General features: G+C 41.3%; 1 protein-coding gene across 3 annotated transcripts in view; it reads left to right on the top strand.

Annotated features, from left to right (window-relative positions):
- The first annotated feature begins 8153 nt into the window (after window positions 1-8153).
- ARHGAP33 (Rho GTPase activating protein 33) overlaps window positions 8154-17248 on the top strand; it is a 93665-nt gene continuing 84570 nt past the window's right edge. For all 3 annotated transcript variants that reach the window (XM_063436573.1, XM_063436572.1, XM_063436575.1), the window contains exon 1: window positions 8154-8207. The gene's annotated coding sequence lies outside the window, so the exon portion shown is untranslated. The remainder of the gene's footprint in view (window positions 8208-17248) is intronic.

Here is a 17248-nt window from a genome sequence, read left to right as displayed (position 1 = left end):
TATACTTTCCAATAAAAAAAAAAATCCATATTGTAAATAAAATCTTGCTTTTTGAATAAAATGTGTGAATGTTTCCTTGCTTTCCGTGGCATTAAATGAACACTCCAGGATCCACCACACTCTTTACGTTACATTTACATTAAAGGGACACGCTCTGCACCAAAACCACAACATCTTAATGCACTGTCTCTCTTGTTTTTTTGGTTTTTTTTTTGATTTTTTATTTTATTTTTTTTACACTAAAACATTTATGTTGTGTAATGTTTAATCCCTTAAGGACCAAACTTCTGGAATAAAAGGGGATCATGACATGTCACACATGTCATGTGTCCTTAAGGGGTTAATTTGACACTCCGGTAGCGACTGTCAGGCCCATGTTGACTATAGAGACTTCTTCCTTCAGATCCTTCATGTCCGGAGCCGTCATATACAGCATGAACACTGCTAATGCTTCTCATAGACACACTGTATTCAATCTTTCTCTGTGCAAGAAATGTTTGATTGTTGGTGCACAGTGACTGCTCTACCTTATGTCCCCAGTGTTTCTTTATGAACACATGACTTGAGTAGTATCGGATGCTATGAGCAGTATGCACTAGTTCTGATTTTACTATTTTTTTTGGGGGGTGGGGACAGTAATTTAAAATGGAAAAAAAACAAACATGCTTACGTTAAAATTTTACTTATTTTTGATGAGGGATTCTTCTTTTAAATGAAAATGTAAACATTTGAGGTTAATAAATGTATAAAAGTTGCTTGCTGAGAAACACTGGCTTTGTGCTCTGCAAGTGGCTTGATTGTGTGCAGTTCATGTATTTTTCCTCATGTGGACAAGATTGGGCAAATCTAAACTATCTTCTCTCATCGTTCTAGGAATTCTACACCATTCTGTTTCCTCTCTAAGTAGGGAGTGGGGGTTGCTAAGATGAATTGGACGATGGCATTTAGTCAGTGACATGAGACCTTAATAGGCCACATCATTATAGAAAATCTAGAATGGCATTTCAACAAGGACAGGCTGGTTGGACATGTTTGGACTGTTTAACAGTCTTGTGCATCTTTGTGTTACACATCTGTTACATCTGGGATTTAAAGCACATTGCTCTCATTGGAAGTAACAGATTATTGCACCCGAAGTGGGAAGGATGATAATGTAAGTTTTGTGATAGAGTTCAGTTATTTGAGGAGACTGACCTGTGGTTCTTACCACGTGCATTACAAAGCTGTGTGGATACAGTGTAATTTGTGAACTGCCAGCCTGCTGACCACAAATCTACTTCCTGATACCAAGTTTAAACCGGGGGTGGAGAACTGCAGCGAGGGGGGGGAGGGAGGGGGTGCAAGTTACATTTACATGTGTAGATTTTGTAACCAAGTTAATGATCTATAAATATATTTATTTGCTGTTTATATATGTTTACTTGTAGGGGCTCTCACCAGGCTGAAAGTCCCAGAACTATATTAATTTTCTTGACTACTAACAAATCAACGGCATTAGTAGTGCGGGCATAGCTCACCGCAGAAGCTGCAAACACCGGGGATTTACAGCAATTGCAGGCACTTCAACTGTGAGTTTTTTTTATTTTAAGTTTTTGCATATATTATTATTGTGTTAATATATATATTGAGAAATGGGTCAATTCCAGTCTGGGGTGTCTCTTCAATTGTACTTTAATAACTCCATCATAGACTTCTCAAACATTCTTTAGACTGAAGCTGCATTTGTATTGCAGCACCCGCTTAGCTCCCCAGGTGTCACTGTTGACAGATTTTTTTATTTTTATCTACCAACACCGGAATGCCTCTAAGCATTGCTCCTTTGGTTATTTACCCCATATGGTGCCTGTATCTCACTGACTTCCCAAGGCAGGCTTTACTGACAACTCAAAGTCATGGTACCCACTGTCACAATAATCTGAAAACACCTTAATTAGCCCCCCCCCCGCATTGCATGTTTGTGTGGCTGCTGCTCCTAATGAACCTCTTTGTTCTTTAACCGTGTTGCTGCAGCATCTGCCATCATAGCAGTGACTCTTACGTACAGTTGTGCTCAAAAGTTTGCACACCTTTGGAGAGGAGAATTGGTGATATGTGTATCATGAATACATGAGCAGGCAAAACACATTTCTTTTATTTCTTATGGGATTCAGAATCAACTGTAGGTTATATCAGAATGTCACAATCATAAAACCAAACATGGCAACAAAGAAAAAAATTAAAAATGAAATGACCTCTGTTCAGAAGTCTGCATACCCTTTGTTCTTAATACTGTGTATTGCCTCCTTTAGCATCAATGGCCTTTTGTGATAGTTGTTAGGATGAGACTCCTAATTCTTGCAGGTGGTAGAGCTGCCTATTCGTCTTGGCAAAATACCTCCAGGTCATGTAAAGTCTTCGGTCGTCTTACATGAAACGCACGTTTGAGATCTGAAATGGCCACTCTAGAACCTTCACCTTTTTCTGCTGTAACCACTGGAGGGTCAACTTGGCATTGTGCTGAGGGTCGTTGTCATGCTGGAAAATCCTGTTAGTTTTTCTTTGCATCCCGGACAATTCTTCTGGCAGTTGTGGCTGAAATCATTCTTTGTCTGCCCGACCTTGGCTTGGTATCAAGAGATCCCTGAATTTTCCACTTCTTAATAAGTGATTGAACCTTACTGGCTGGCATTTTTCAAGGCTTTGGATATTTTGTATTTATTTTTTTGCTTTTTTTTTTTTTTTTTTTTAATTTGCCATTTTTATTGGTTTTTTAAAAAAAATAGGGTACAGAAAAGAGGAAAAGGGAAGGGATGTGCAAAAAATTTACAATACAGCATTATCGGTGTAATATTACATCATGGGAGTGTCACACTAAGGTACGTTACACCATTTCTATCCAACATTTGCTTGTTAGCTTTAGTTCCCATATTAGCGTTCCCATATAACCACATTCTCTGTTGTCCCCTCCTGAGCCTGTTGAGGTATTCAACCCGTTGAGGTATTCTAAGTGAGCTAAGTAGTTTTTCTAAGTATTCTGTTGCCTCCCGGTAGGTATGCTTCATACACAATACATTAGATTAGGTCACACGGTTCCCATCTATAGTGATATCAAGAGCAGGGCCGGCGCTACCATAAGGCGGCACAAGCGGCCGCCTTAGGGCGCACGGACCCGAGGGGCGCAAAAATGTCCAAGTGACCGGCGGGGGCACGGAGAACTCCGCTCCCGCCAATTTCTGCAGCAATCTGCCCAGGAAACGTGCAGCCAATGAGGAAAGGGGGCGGAACAACGAGGAGCGACCGCGGCGAATATCTTCCTAAGCTACAGGCTGCTGGGATATGTGACATCATATCCCGGCGGCCAACTGCTGTGGAGAGAGGAGGGAAGCTACAACAGTGCAGCGGGGCCTATAAGCAACTATAAGAAACAGTAAGTGTGTGTGTGTGTGTGTAAGAGTTAGTGTGTGTGTGTGTGAAAGAGTTAGTGTGTGTGTGTGTGTAAGAGTTAGTGTGTGTGTGTGTGTATAAGAGTTAGTGTGTGTGTGTGTGTGTGTATAAGAGTTAGTGTGTGTGTGTGTGTATAAGAGTTAGTGTGTGTGTGTGTGTATAAGAGTTAGTGTGTGTGTGTGTGTATAAGAGTTAGTGTGTGTGTGTGTGTATAAGAGTTAGTATGTGTGTGTGTGTATAAGAGTTAGTATGTGTGTGTGTGTATAAGAGTTAGTATGTGTGTGTGTGTATAAGAGTTAGTATGTGTCTGTGTGTATAAGAGTTAGTATGTGTCTGTGTGTGTAAGAGTTAGTGTGTGTGTGTGTGTGTAAGAGTTAGTATGTGTCTGTGTGTAAGAGTTAGTGTGTGTTAGAGCCAGTGTGTGTATATTAGAGCCAGTGTGTGCATGTAAGAGTTAGTGTGTGTGTGTGTTTGTGTGTGTTAGAGCCAGTGTGTGTGTCTGTGTAAGAGTTAGTGTGTGTGTCTGTGTGTATAAGAGTTAGTATGTGTCTGTGTGTGTAAGAGTTAGTATGTGTCTGTGTGTGTAAGAGTTAGTGTGTGTGTGTGTGAGACCGTGTGTTACAGCCAGTGAGTGTGTATTAGCAGTGTGTGTAACAGACTGTTTGTGTGTGTCTGTTAGAGCCAGTGAGTGTGTATACGCAGTGTGTGTGTGTAAGCAGTATGTGTGTAATGGTCAGTGTGTGTGTGTGTGTGTGTGTGTGTGTGTGTGTGTGTCTGTTAGAGCCAGTGAATGTGTATAAGCAGTGCAAGTGTGTAAGAGACTGTGTGTGTGTGAGAGTGTGTGTAATGGTCAGTGTGTGTGTGTGTCTGTTAGAGCCAGTGAGTGTGTATAAGCAGTGCAGGTGTCTAAGAGACTGTGTGTATAAGCAGTGTGTGTGTGTGTGTGTGTGTAAGCAGTATGTGTGTAACAGTAAGTGTGTGTATGTGTATAAACGAGTGAGTGTGTGATGCAACGGGGTTACGAAAAGTGGGAAGAAGACACAAAACACATAAAAAAGAATGCCAGACAGGGAATACAATATACAAAAAGGGAAAACAAGAGAAAAAGGTAGTAAAATGCACAAAAGGGGCAAAAAATGGGTAAGAAGGGCAAAAGTGGGAATATTAGACAGACAGGTGAAGATAAATTTTGGGGGCAGCAAAATGTGTCTTCGCCTGTGTAGACAGAAGTCCTTGCACCGGCCCTGATCAAGAGCTGTACAAAGTGAGATGTTCTCCGTTACATATGTCAATAAGGCTTCTCAGTGGGTTCCGTGTAGGCTGTGAGTTGTTACCCTAGTAGTGTGTGATGGATGTACCTGGGTCATTATCTTCGTGTTTTGGGAACCAACTTCGAGTGTGCGGACTTCTGCCTACATATGCAACATCCCCCCTACTCGATTTAGATACCTGGCCTCACTGCAAGTCTGTACATAAACATAACATACAAACAAAAGCAATACATATTAAGATATTTGCTGTATGAAGTCTCCTTTAGTATGACTGTGCTCTATTTACCGAATATTGTAGATCTCTTTTGTGACAAACTGAGCCACGTCACGTGTTCTTGGAGGGGCATGCTGGCCAGCCTCTTACCAAAAGACCTATGGGCCCATTAAAAAAAAAAAACCCTGTAAACTGACTTGGTTCGTTGGATTTTATATTTGGTTCGGGAACCGAACAGCTGCACAAACCGAAGACCACAGTGGAGCTTGTTAAGCCTAATTGCTACTTTGTAGCACTTTCCACCGCAGTGTTCTAAGTGTTTGTCTGGGTGGCCACAATTCCTATGGACGACCACGAGGTGGCGGCCATCTTGTTCGCATTAACGCAGGTGTTTGGGCATGAATCTCATGGAACTGAAAGCGGACTGAGAAACTCCCGAGCACCGCTGGACTTCCAGCATCGCCTGCGTTCGGTTCTACAACATTTAGAAAGGCACGAATAAGGGGGAACAAGCTCCAGGTTAACACTATTGACTCTGTTCGGTAATTTGTTCGTTTTTTGTTTTTTTTGTTGTTTGTTATTTTGTGTGTTTTTTTTTTAAACTACCGAACTATACCAACTGCAAACCCTGATTCTCTGGAACTGTTTTGGGCATTATGACTTCCAGGAAATTCCTGAACTGATCTGGGTGATTTTTGGATATGTTGGTCACCCAGATCAGGGCTATCAGGGGATTTAACTTTTGTGGTGATTTTGTGTGTTTTTACTTCAATATTCCATCGCTGGAATTTTTATTGTTTTCCAGAAAGTGAAACACGTTAAATGGGATACAGAAAAGAGAAAGGGGGGAGGGGTAACATTGTACTGAAACAGCCATATGTCAATACATCATTAATAACATGTGACATTGTCTCTAACACCTTTTATTTTCTAATCGCCGTCAGGAAGTGGTCCTTCGGCTTGGCTAGACAATTAAATCTTTTCAGCTCATTTGAAACCTGTATGTACCGTCTTATATGTATGTACTGTATGTACTGTATTATAGTCGATTTTGTGTGTTTTTAAGGTATTTTTTAAAATTATTTTAAATGTGTTTTTTTGTGCATGGAAATAATGGAGTTTACTTCAGTGCTGACTCCATTATCTCCCAGGCACAGGGGAGGGATTGACCTATTTTGTATGGGAGTGTCCTGGACCTGAGAGCCAATGTAATTGTGTGTATGTTTTTACTGTAGTCTACTCTCTGGTCCAGGGGGAGGGCCCCTTGCATGGGGACCTGTATATAAGGCCAGTTGTGGCTGCCATTAAACAGATGCCTTTTACCCTTCATGAAGTCTAGGCTCATGTTTGGGGGATTGGAGAACCACACTCTGGGGATTGCTATAATCACTACACTCCCTTGGCTCACAATGATTGCTCTTGTAAGAGCAGCCTGCTTTGCTCTCTGGACTAAGAGAGGTCTACCCACTGGAAGATGGATCCTGGTCTTGGGTCCAGTCAGTGGAGGACCGCGAAACCCCAACCAAGCTGCGGCGGTTTGTGGTGTTTATGGTGGTTATGATGTCATGTGCAGTGCTTCTGGTACTCAGGGATTACTAGGAAACAGCGATTGATGGAGGAACCTGGTCGGGGTGCCAGGCGGTCCTTCACATCTTTTATATCCTTTTCCATCTTTATAAAGTTAAATTACCTTGTAACGCAGGTCTTCTGAAAAAAGTTACCTGCGCTCTTTCCACATCCCTATGTATTTTTAAACAAATTGAGGTTTTTAGTTATCTCCAATGGCCATGAGAGGGTATGCCCACCTGCCACGTCAAGACAGACCTCTTAGGTGGGTCCTAACTCTAACCATTCACCTTGCTTACTTGAGCTTCTGGCAAAGATATCTCTAATGAGACAGAAAGGGGTATTTTTTAAATACATCCCTACATGCTTATTAACCCTTAATAGGGAACACATGGGACAGTATCTAGCCTGCTCGGTGCATCCATGTGAGCGCTAACAAACACATTGACTATTAATACACAGACACTAATTGCAGGTGTGAGAAATTAACCTGTGTGTGTCACCTTTTGTGTCTGTAACAAAGCCAAACATTCAAGGGTATGTAAACTTATGATCAGGACCATTTGGGTGATTGTTATTATGATTTAAAAAGGAGCCAAACAATTATGTGATGATAAATGGCTTCATATGATCACTATCCGTCTACAAAAAAATATATATTTTTGCACGATCAATCATATTTTCAAAATCCATGCCAACATTTCATAATTTGAGCACAACTGTACATGTGTTCACCTGTCAGAAACTGTAAAGACTAAATTTAATATTTACCGCACCTCATTTTAAGTCTGGAAACAGGAGTCTATGACTATTTCCTATCTGAAAATAGAGATAGGAGTGTTATTAACCCACCACATGCTGCACATTAATAAGGGGGGTGGGGAGGAACAAGGGATCTTGGTACTATTAATATTGTTTAATATTTAACCTGCATCTTGAAGCCTATGGATTTCAGTGCAGGTGGATGGCCAATCTAGATTGTAAGCTCACACGTCTCCTCCTGTCTGTTTGTCACATTTTGCTTTGTCTCTTAATTATATTGTACTGTGTCTTTATACTAATTGTTCCCATGGATAGCTGCGGAAGGTGCTGGCGCTTTATAAATAAAGTATAATAAACCTGATTTATAAACCCCCCCTCACCCATCACACATGGGAGTTATGGGACCAGTCACCAGCTACCGATACGACCCCCAATCTTTAGACTTATTTCACAGCCTGAGGGATAGGGGCTCTGATTATTAAACCTCTTGGGAATGACTTGATTTTCATTATTGTGCTATGAATGGCACAGACTGAAGGGCAGCCTTTTTTTTATTATTTATTTATCACCACCCTACTAAATGGGAAGTTGATGTGTGTCCATGAAAGCAAGGAGGCTGCACCCCTCAGCTTGTGGGCACTAAGTTAGAAATACAATATTTATGTAGTTTAAAATGCAATCAAATAATCCTTTCTTAAACTGGAAATGGGAGAAGATATCGCTTTGTGTTTGGTTTAAACCAAAACTGTCTGAGTAGGCGCCTTAGAGGACGAAAACCCAAAACACAGCAAGATACTATCCACTTACCTCTCGATGTCATCAAGCCTACGGCCTGGCAGGAAAGGGGTTAACCAAGCATTTCCCTTTTAAGCTTCTGGACGAGCTTCCTCTACATTAGGCAGGAGAGAGATGCAAGCTGTGAGATCGCATGCAGTGCATGACAATCCGAATCGTATTGTGCTACCAGACAGGTAAGGGAGCCCCCCTCTTTTATAACTCATACAGGGACTAGCTCAACTGATCTGAGTGCAATGATCTAACTGGAACCTGACCTGCGTTACTAAAAGTCTCTTTTATCTGTTTGCCTCTGTGATCAGAGCTCTCTTTAAGAAACTTTAAAAGAGGCTTCATGTAGAATGGCAGCAGTTTTAACACAGCTCTGTGTTCGTGGCTGCAAACTCTCAGGATTACCCACATTAAAGTGTCAGCTGTCAGGAATTCAACATATGTTCAAAGCATTTTATTCACTTTGTATTGTAAAATTCAGGCCAAATAGCCAACTGTGATTATACATCAGTTGGAGAATTTCCAGATTTGCACTTTTTTGACATTTCGCAATTCAATTTTTAATTTACTGGAAAACAGAATTTAGTGAAAAACCTCCAGCAATTCATGAATAATCCTGACACGGTTTTTGAGGCGAGTTAGAATTGTTGAATTCCTCTTTGCCTGCTCCTACCTACAGATTGGGATTATCAATCACTTACTGTCAAATATCTTCAATACAGGTAATTCCTGCTGGAACAGATTTAGATCATCCCTAAATCCTGCACAACTGAGACTTGAACACCCGGGTCTATACATTTTATATGCATCCCATGGAATATCAATTTACTGCTTTTCTTTACAAGGGGAAGTGGGGGGGTTAAAATGCAGGTTATGTCATGTAGAAAGTGGTAAAGTTATTAATAAAGCTGTAGGGGCAGCAATACATGCAGCGTGGGTCTAATCTATGCATCCAAAAATCTATAGGGGCAGCAATACACCCAGCGTGGCTCTAATCTATGTATCCAATAAATCTATACGGGCAGCAAAACACCCAGCGTGGGTCTAATCTATGTATCCAATAAATCTATAGGGGCAGCAATACACCCAGCGTGGGCAATAATCTATGTATCCAAAAAATCTATAGGGGCAGCAATACACCCAGCGTGGCTCTAATCTATGTATCCAATAAATCTATAGGGGCACCAATACACCCAGCATGGGTCTAATCTATGTATCCAATAAATCTATAGCGGCAGCAATACACCCAGCGTGGGTCTAAGCTATGTATCCAATAAATCTATACGGGCAGCAATACACCCAACGTGGCTCTAATCTATGTATCCAATAAATCTATAGGGGCAGCAATACACCCAGCGTGGCTCTAATCTATGTATCCAATAAATCTATAGGGGCAGCAATACACCCAGCGTGGCTCTAATCTATGTATCCAATAAATCTATAGGGGCAGCAATACATCCAGGGTGGGTCTACTCTATGTATCCAATAAATCTATAGGGGCAGCAATACACCCAGCGTGGGTCTACTCTATGTATCCAATAAATCTATAGGGGCAGCAATACACCCAGCGTGGGTCTACTCTATGTATCCAATAAATCTATAGGGGCAGCAATACACCCAGCGTGGGTCTACTCTATGTATCCAATAAATCTATAGGGGCAGCAATACACCCAGCGTGGCTCTAATCTATGTATCCAATAAATCTATAGGGGCAGCAATACACCCAGCGTGGCTCTAATCTATGTATCCAATAAATCTATAGGGGCAGCAATACACCCAGCGTGGCTCTAATCTATGTATCCAATAAATCTATAGGGGCAGCAATACACCCAGCGTGGCTCTAATCTATGTATCCAATAAATCTATAGGGGCAGCAATACACCCAGCGTGGCTCTAATCTATGTATCCAATAAATCTATAGGGGCAGCAATACACCCAGCGTGGCTCTAATCTATGTATCCAATAAATCTATAGGGGCAGCAATACACCCAGCGTGGGTCTACTCTATGTATCCAATAAATCTATAGGGGCAGCAATACACCCAGCGTGGGTCTACTCTATGTATCCAATAAATCTATAGGGGCAGCAATACACCCAGCGTGGGTCTACTCTATGTATCCAATAAATCTATAGGGGCAGCAATACACCCAGCGTGGCTCTAATCTATGTATCCAATAAATCTATAGGGGCAGCAATACACCCAGCGTGGTTCTACTCTATGTATCCAATAAATCTATAGGGGCAGCAATACACCCAGCGTGGCTCTAATCTATGTATCCAATAAATCTATAGGGGCAGCAATACATCCAGCGTGGCTCTAATCTATGTATCCAATAAATCTATAGGGGCAGCAATACACCCAGCGTGGGTCTAATCTATGTATCCAATAAATCTATAGCGGCAGCAATACACCCAGCGTGGGTCTAATCTATGTATCCAATAAATCTATAGGGGCAGCAATACACCCAGCGTGGGTCTAATCTATGTATCCAATAAATCTATAGGGGCAGCAATACACCCAGCGTGGGTCTAATCTATGTATCCAATAAATCTATACGGGCAGCAATACACCCAGCGTGGGTCTAATCTATGTATCCAATAAATCTGTAGGGGCAGCAATACACCCAGCGTGGCTCTTATCTATGTATCCAATAAATCTATAGGGGCAGCAATACACCCAGCGTGGGTCTACTCTATGTATCCAATAAATCTGTAGGGGCAGCAATACACCCAGCGTGGGTCTAATCTATGTATCCAATAAATCTATAGGGGCAGCAATACACCCAGCGTGGGTCTAATCTATGTATCCAATAAATCTATACGGGCAGCAATACACCCAGCGTGGGTCTAATCTATGTATCCAATAAATCTGTAGGGGCAGCAATACACCCAGCGTGGCTCTAATCTATGTATCCAATAAATCTATAGGGGCAGCAAAACACCCAGCGTGGGTCTAATCTATGTATCCAATAAATCTATAGGGGCAGCAATACACCCAGCGTGGGTCTACTCTATGTATCCAATAAATCTGTAGGGGCAGCAATACACCCAGCGTGGCTCTAATCTATGTATCCAATAAATCTATAGGGGCAGCAAAACACCCAGCGTGGCTCTAATCTATGTATCCAATAAATCTATAGGGGCAGCAATACATCCAGCGTGGGTCTAATCTATGTATCCAATAAATCTGTAGGGGCAGCAATACACCCAGCGTGGCTCTAATCTATGTATCCAATAAATCTATAGGGGCAGCAAAACACCCAGCGTGGCTCTAATCTATGTATCCAATAAATCTATAGGGGCAGCAATACACCCAGCGTGGGTCTAATCTATGTATCCAATAAATCTATCGGGACAGCAATACACCCAGCGTGGCTCTAATCTATGTATCCAATAAATCTATAGGGGCAGCAATACACCCAGCGTGGGTCTAATCTATGTATCCAATAAATCTATACGGGCAGCAATACACCCAGCGTGGCTCTAATCTATGTATCCAATAAATCTATAGGGGCAGCAATACATCCAGCGTGGGTCTACTCTATGTATCCAATAAATCTATACGGGCAGCAATACACCCAGCGTGGCTCTAATCTATGTATCCAATAAATCTGTAGGGGCAGCTATACACCCAGCGTGGCTCTAATCTATGTATCCAATAAATCTATACGGGCAGCAATACACCCAGCGTGGGTCTAATCTATGTATCCAATAAATCTATAGGGGCAGCAATACACCCAACGTGGGTCTAATCTATGTATCCAATAAATCTATAGGGGCAGCAATACACCCAGCGTGGCTCTAATCTATGTATCCAATAAATCTATAGGGGCAGCAATACACCCAGCGTGGCTCTAATCTATGTATCCAATAAATCTATAGGGGCAGCAATACACCCAGCATGGGTCTAATCTATGTATCCAATAAATCTATAGGGGCAGCAATACACCCAACGTGGGTCTAATCTATGTATCCAATAAATCTATAGGGGCAGCAAAACACCCAGCGTGGGTCTAATCTATGTATCCAATAAATCTATACGGGCAGCAATACACCCAGCGTGGCTCTAATCTATGTATCCAATAAATCTATAGCGGCAGCAATACACCCAGCGTGGGTCTAATCTATGTATCCAATAAATCTATACGGGCAGCAATACACCCAGCGTGGCTCTAATCTATGTATCCAATAAATCTATAGGGGCAGCAATACATCCAGCGTGGCTCTAATCTATGTATCCAATAAATCTATACGGGCAGCAATACACCCAGCGTGGCTCTAATCTATGTATCCAATAAATTTATACGGGCAGCTATACACCCAGCGTGGCTCTAATCTATGTATCCAATAAATCTATAGGGGCAGCAATACATCCAGCGTGGCTCTAATCTATGTATCCAATAAATCTATAGGGGCAGCAATACACCCAGCGTGGGTCTAATCTATGTATCCAATAAATCTATAGGGGCAGCAATACATCCAGTGTGGCTCTAATCTATGTATCCAATAAATCTATAGGGGCAGCAAAACACCCAGCGTGGGTCTAATCTATGTATCCAATAAATCTATAGGGGCAGCAATACATCCAGCGTGGCTCTAATCTATGTATCCAATAAATCTATCGGGACAGCAAAACACCCAGCGTGGGTCTAATCTATGTATCCAATAAATCTATACGGGCAGCAATACATCCAGCGTGGGTCTAATCTATGTATCCAATAAATCTATAGGGGCAGCAATACACCCAGCGTGGCTCTAATCTATGTATCCAATAAATCTATAGGGGCAGCAATACATCCAGCGTGGGTCTAATCTATGTATCCAATAAATCTATAGGGGCAGCAATACACCCAGCGTGGCTCTAATCTATGTATCCAATAAATCTATCGGGACAGCAAAACACCCAGCGTGGGTCTAATCTATGTATCCAATAAATCTATAGGGGCAGCAAAACACCCAGCGTGGGTCTAATCTATGTATCCAATAAATCTTTAGGGGCAGCAATACACCCAGCGTGGGTCTACTCTATGTATCTAATAAATCTATAGGGGCAGCAATACACCCAGCGTGGGTCTAATCTATGTATCCAATAAATCTATAGGGGCAGCAATACATCCAGCGCGGGTCTAATCTATGTATCCAATAAATCTATAGGGGCAGCAAAACACCCAGCGTGGGTCTAATCTATGTATCCAATAAATCTATCGGGACAGCAATACATCCAGCGTGGCTCTAATCTATGTATCCAATAAATCTATAGGGGCAGCAAAACACCCAGCGTGGCTCTAATCTATGTATCCAATAAATCTATAGGGGCAGCAAAACACCCAGCGTGGCTCTAATCTATGTATCCAATAAATCTATAGGGCCAGCAATACATCCAGCGTGGGTCTAATCTATGTATCCAATAAATCTATAGGGGCAGCAAAACACCCAGCGTGGGTCTAATCTATGTATCCAATAAATCTATAGGGGCAGCAAAACACCCAGCGTGGCTCTAATCTATGTATCCAATAAATCTATATGGGCAGCTATACACCCAGCGTGGCTCTAATCTATGTATCCAATAAATCTATAGGGGCAGCAATACATCCAGCGTGGGTCTAATCTATGTATCCAATAAATCTATAGGGGCAGCAATACACCCAGCGTGGGTCTACTCTATGTATCCAATAAATCTATAGGGGCAGCAAAACACCCAGCGTGGCTCTAATCTATGTATCCAATAAATCTATAGGGGCAGCAAAACACCCAGCGTGGGTCTAATCTATGTATCCAATAAATCTATAGGGGCAGCAATACACCCAGCGTGGCTCTAATCTATGTATCCAATAAATCTATAGGGGCAGCATTACATCCAGCGTGGCTCTAATCTATGTATCCAATAAATCTATAGGGGCAGCAAAACACCCAGCGTGGCTCTAATCTATGTATCCAATAAATCTATAGGGGCAGCAAAACACCCAGCGTGGCTCTAATCTATGTATCCAATAAATCTATAGGGGCAGCAATACATCCAGCGTGGCTCTAATCTATGTATCCAATAAATCTATAGGGGCAGCAAAACACCCAGCGTGGCTCTAATCTATGTATCCAATAAATCTATAGGGGCAGCAAAACACCCAGCGTGGCTCTAATCTATGTATCCAATAAATCTATAGGGGCAGCAAAACACCCAGCGTGGCTCTAATCTATGTATCCAATAAATCTATAGGGGCAGCAATACATCCAGCGTGGGTCTAATCTATGTATCCAATAAATCTATAGGGGCAGCAATACACCCAGCGTGGGTCTAATCTATGTATCCAATAAATCTATAGGGGCAGCAATACACCCAGCGTGGCTCTAATCTATGTATCCAATAAATCTATAGGGGCAGCAATACACCCAGCGTGGGTCTAATCTATGTATCCAATAAATCTATAGGGGCAGCAATACACCCAGCGTGGCTCTAATCTATGTATCCAATAAATCTGTAGGGGCAGCAAAATACCCAGCGTGGGTCTACTCTATGTATCCAATAAATCTATAGGGGCAGCAAAACACCCAGCGTGGGTCTATTCTATGTATCCAATAAATCTATAGGGGCAGCAATACACCCAGCGTGGGTCTAATCTATGTATCCAATATCAATGTATCTACAATCTATCCCGTGTCATTACTAATTTTGGGGGGATATTGTGAGCCCACTGCCCATAATGTGGTCCTTTCTGTTTGCACAGCTCACTGTATTGCTTTCAGCCCACGTTTATTTGTGGCTCTCATTCTGTGGCCACAAGATGTCTACGTGTTGTAGCTTGGGTTACATTGTAGCTGGTAAAGGGCAGAGTATGCGCTCTGCTGGAGTAAATGGGGAAGTGAGAGGTAATTCCTTGTAAGGTCTCAGCACAGGAAACAAGGCTGGGGTGAGATACTTACTTACTTTATGTTGTGCATTCAAACAATTAATATTATTTTTTTCTAGAATGTATGTCTTAATGCAGCGATTAGATTTCCTGTAAACATGAGCCAAAATGATTAACATAAGAATGCAGTCTATTATATAATGCAGCATATATATATATATCGTGCCTGTGAGCTGTCTGAATCGATGGCGTATTCATTGTTCATTATGCGGCCTGTCAGGGAATGGGTATAATATGGGGCTGGAATATTAAAATATTTTCCAATGCAATACACAATACATAGCAGTTTCTGATAACAGAGGTTCCAAAGAGTGGACTTGTCTTCAAAAACCACAAGAACCATTACAAGTCTCACAGGCCACCTCGGAGCTGCTGGCTTCACTGAGGCCAAAGAAACAATGCACAATGATACGATATTGGCACAAAACAATATAAGGTGCTTTTACACAGCGCTAGTGAAAATATTAAAGTGTAATAATATCTTTAAAGTGCGGCAGCCATATAGAATTCTGGCATCATTCTAAAAATAAAACCAAAAGGAAGGTAAAGTTTGTGGCGCTATAGAACAGCTGCTAGAACACACTAGTGGGATTTAATCACAAAAGTCCCACAACAACCATAACACAACAATACAAAAAAGTGTGCAGCGCTTATGATAAATACACAAAGATATATATCAATGGTGTATCCACCTTATGTGTGTATATAGATAAAAATAAGGATAAATACCCCAATATAATGGATGTCAGTGGGTTTAGATCCTATACATGAGAGACAGGAAAACTCATAGCATAATACTGCAATAATAGTCAGTCTAATATAGCAGTCTATATAGTCCACTCACATGTGTTGGAGCCTGTTAATGGGTAAACTGGCTCAGGAAGTACCACTTTAGGATAAATTCTTTCCAATGAGCACGTGCTCGTTATTTTGGCATCACAGAATCCTGAATGTAAGATTTTATATGTCTTTTAATAAATGATATTTTTGTTACATTCCTAATTGGTGTTTGCCTATCCTATCCCTCTCATATTTTGAGGATCAAGCTCTATCCTTCTGGAATTCATTGGAACGAATTTTTTCCTAAAGTGGTACTTCCTGAACCAGTTTATCCATTAACAGGCTCCAACACATGTGAGTGGACCATATAGACTGCTATATTAGACTGACTTATTATTGCAGTATTATGCTATGATTTTTCCTGTCTCTCATGTATAGGATATAAACCCACTGACATCCATTATATTGGGGTATTTATCCTTATTTTTATCTATATACACATATAAGGTGGATACACCATTGATATATATCTTTGTGTATTTATCATAAGCGCTGCACACTTTTTTTGTATTGTTGTATCATTCTAAAAATAAAAGATAATAAATAGGGTAAACCAAAAAAAACCTGTTTATATTTTCCCAGGAATATACCTATACTCCTCCTGAAACAAATTCTCATCAAATAACTTCTTGGTTATAAATACTACATGAAATACATAGTGTGTAAAGTTAAATTGAAAAGATCCATGGTATTGTATTTTCGTTTAGTGGATTTAAAAAAAAAAAAAAAGATACAACAACCGCTCTGGTTGTGGTGAGTCCTTCAAACAATATTTATCACTTTGGGGTGCAAAGGGAGTTCTGTAAGGACATTGTCCCCATCCAACCATTTAGTATCTCATACTGAATGTTTGCCCGTTTGCATCTAACCGGTTCTAGTGAGTCTCTGCGAGGCAAAGCATTGTGTTGGTTGTTTGTAGAAAATGAACTAAGCAAGTATTCAAAATTTCTTTACCAATACTTTATACACTTCTCACTTCACTAAATGAACCAGTCCAAACCAAAACCAATCGACGTTATTAAGTGTTTGATGCTTGCCTAGCCTAATGCCATATCGAACAAACTACCAACCACAGCAGGTGGACAGCTAACCAGGAGTACACTGAGTAAACACTGACAGTTCCTGCTCCAGAGCTCCTCATATTGACACAGCTATGCAGTAGGCTACATTCAGTGGGCCGTCCCTGAGACCATCCTACCTGGGTGACAAGCCCACCTGAACATGCAGAAATCGGGTCATGTTAGTGAATATCCAAGACAATAATGCTTGGCCAAAGTGAATAAACCGTATAAAGGTCTGGAGGAAGAGCCAGCGATGGTCCTATTTAATATGCTGCGTCTCCAAGCAGGGCATGCCGTGTTTCATTCCACTGTAAAATTTCTTTAAGACAGATGTTTCCCTTTTTCACAGATCATTTTCCCCCTATGTGTTCCTTATTTATTTTTAAACTTTTCGGAGCAGTAAAAGCAGAAGAGGGAGTA

Source organism: Pelobates fuscus, chromosome 11 (genome assembly GCF_036172605.1).
Source record: "Pelobates fuscus isolate aPelFus1 chromosome 11, aPelFus1.pri, whole genome shotgun sequence".
NCBI classification, from domain to species: Eukaryota; Metazoa; Chordata; class Amphibia; order Anura; family Pelobatidae; genus Pelobates; species Pelobates fuscus.
Note: the sequence above shows the minus strand (reverse complement) of the source record. Positions and strands in the feature narration are given on the sequence as shown.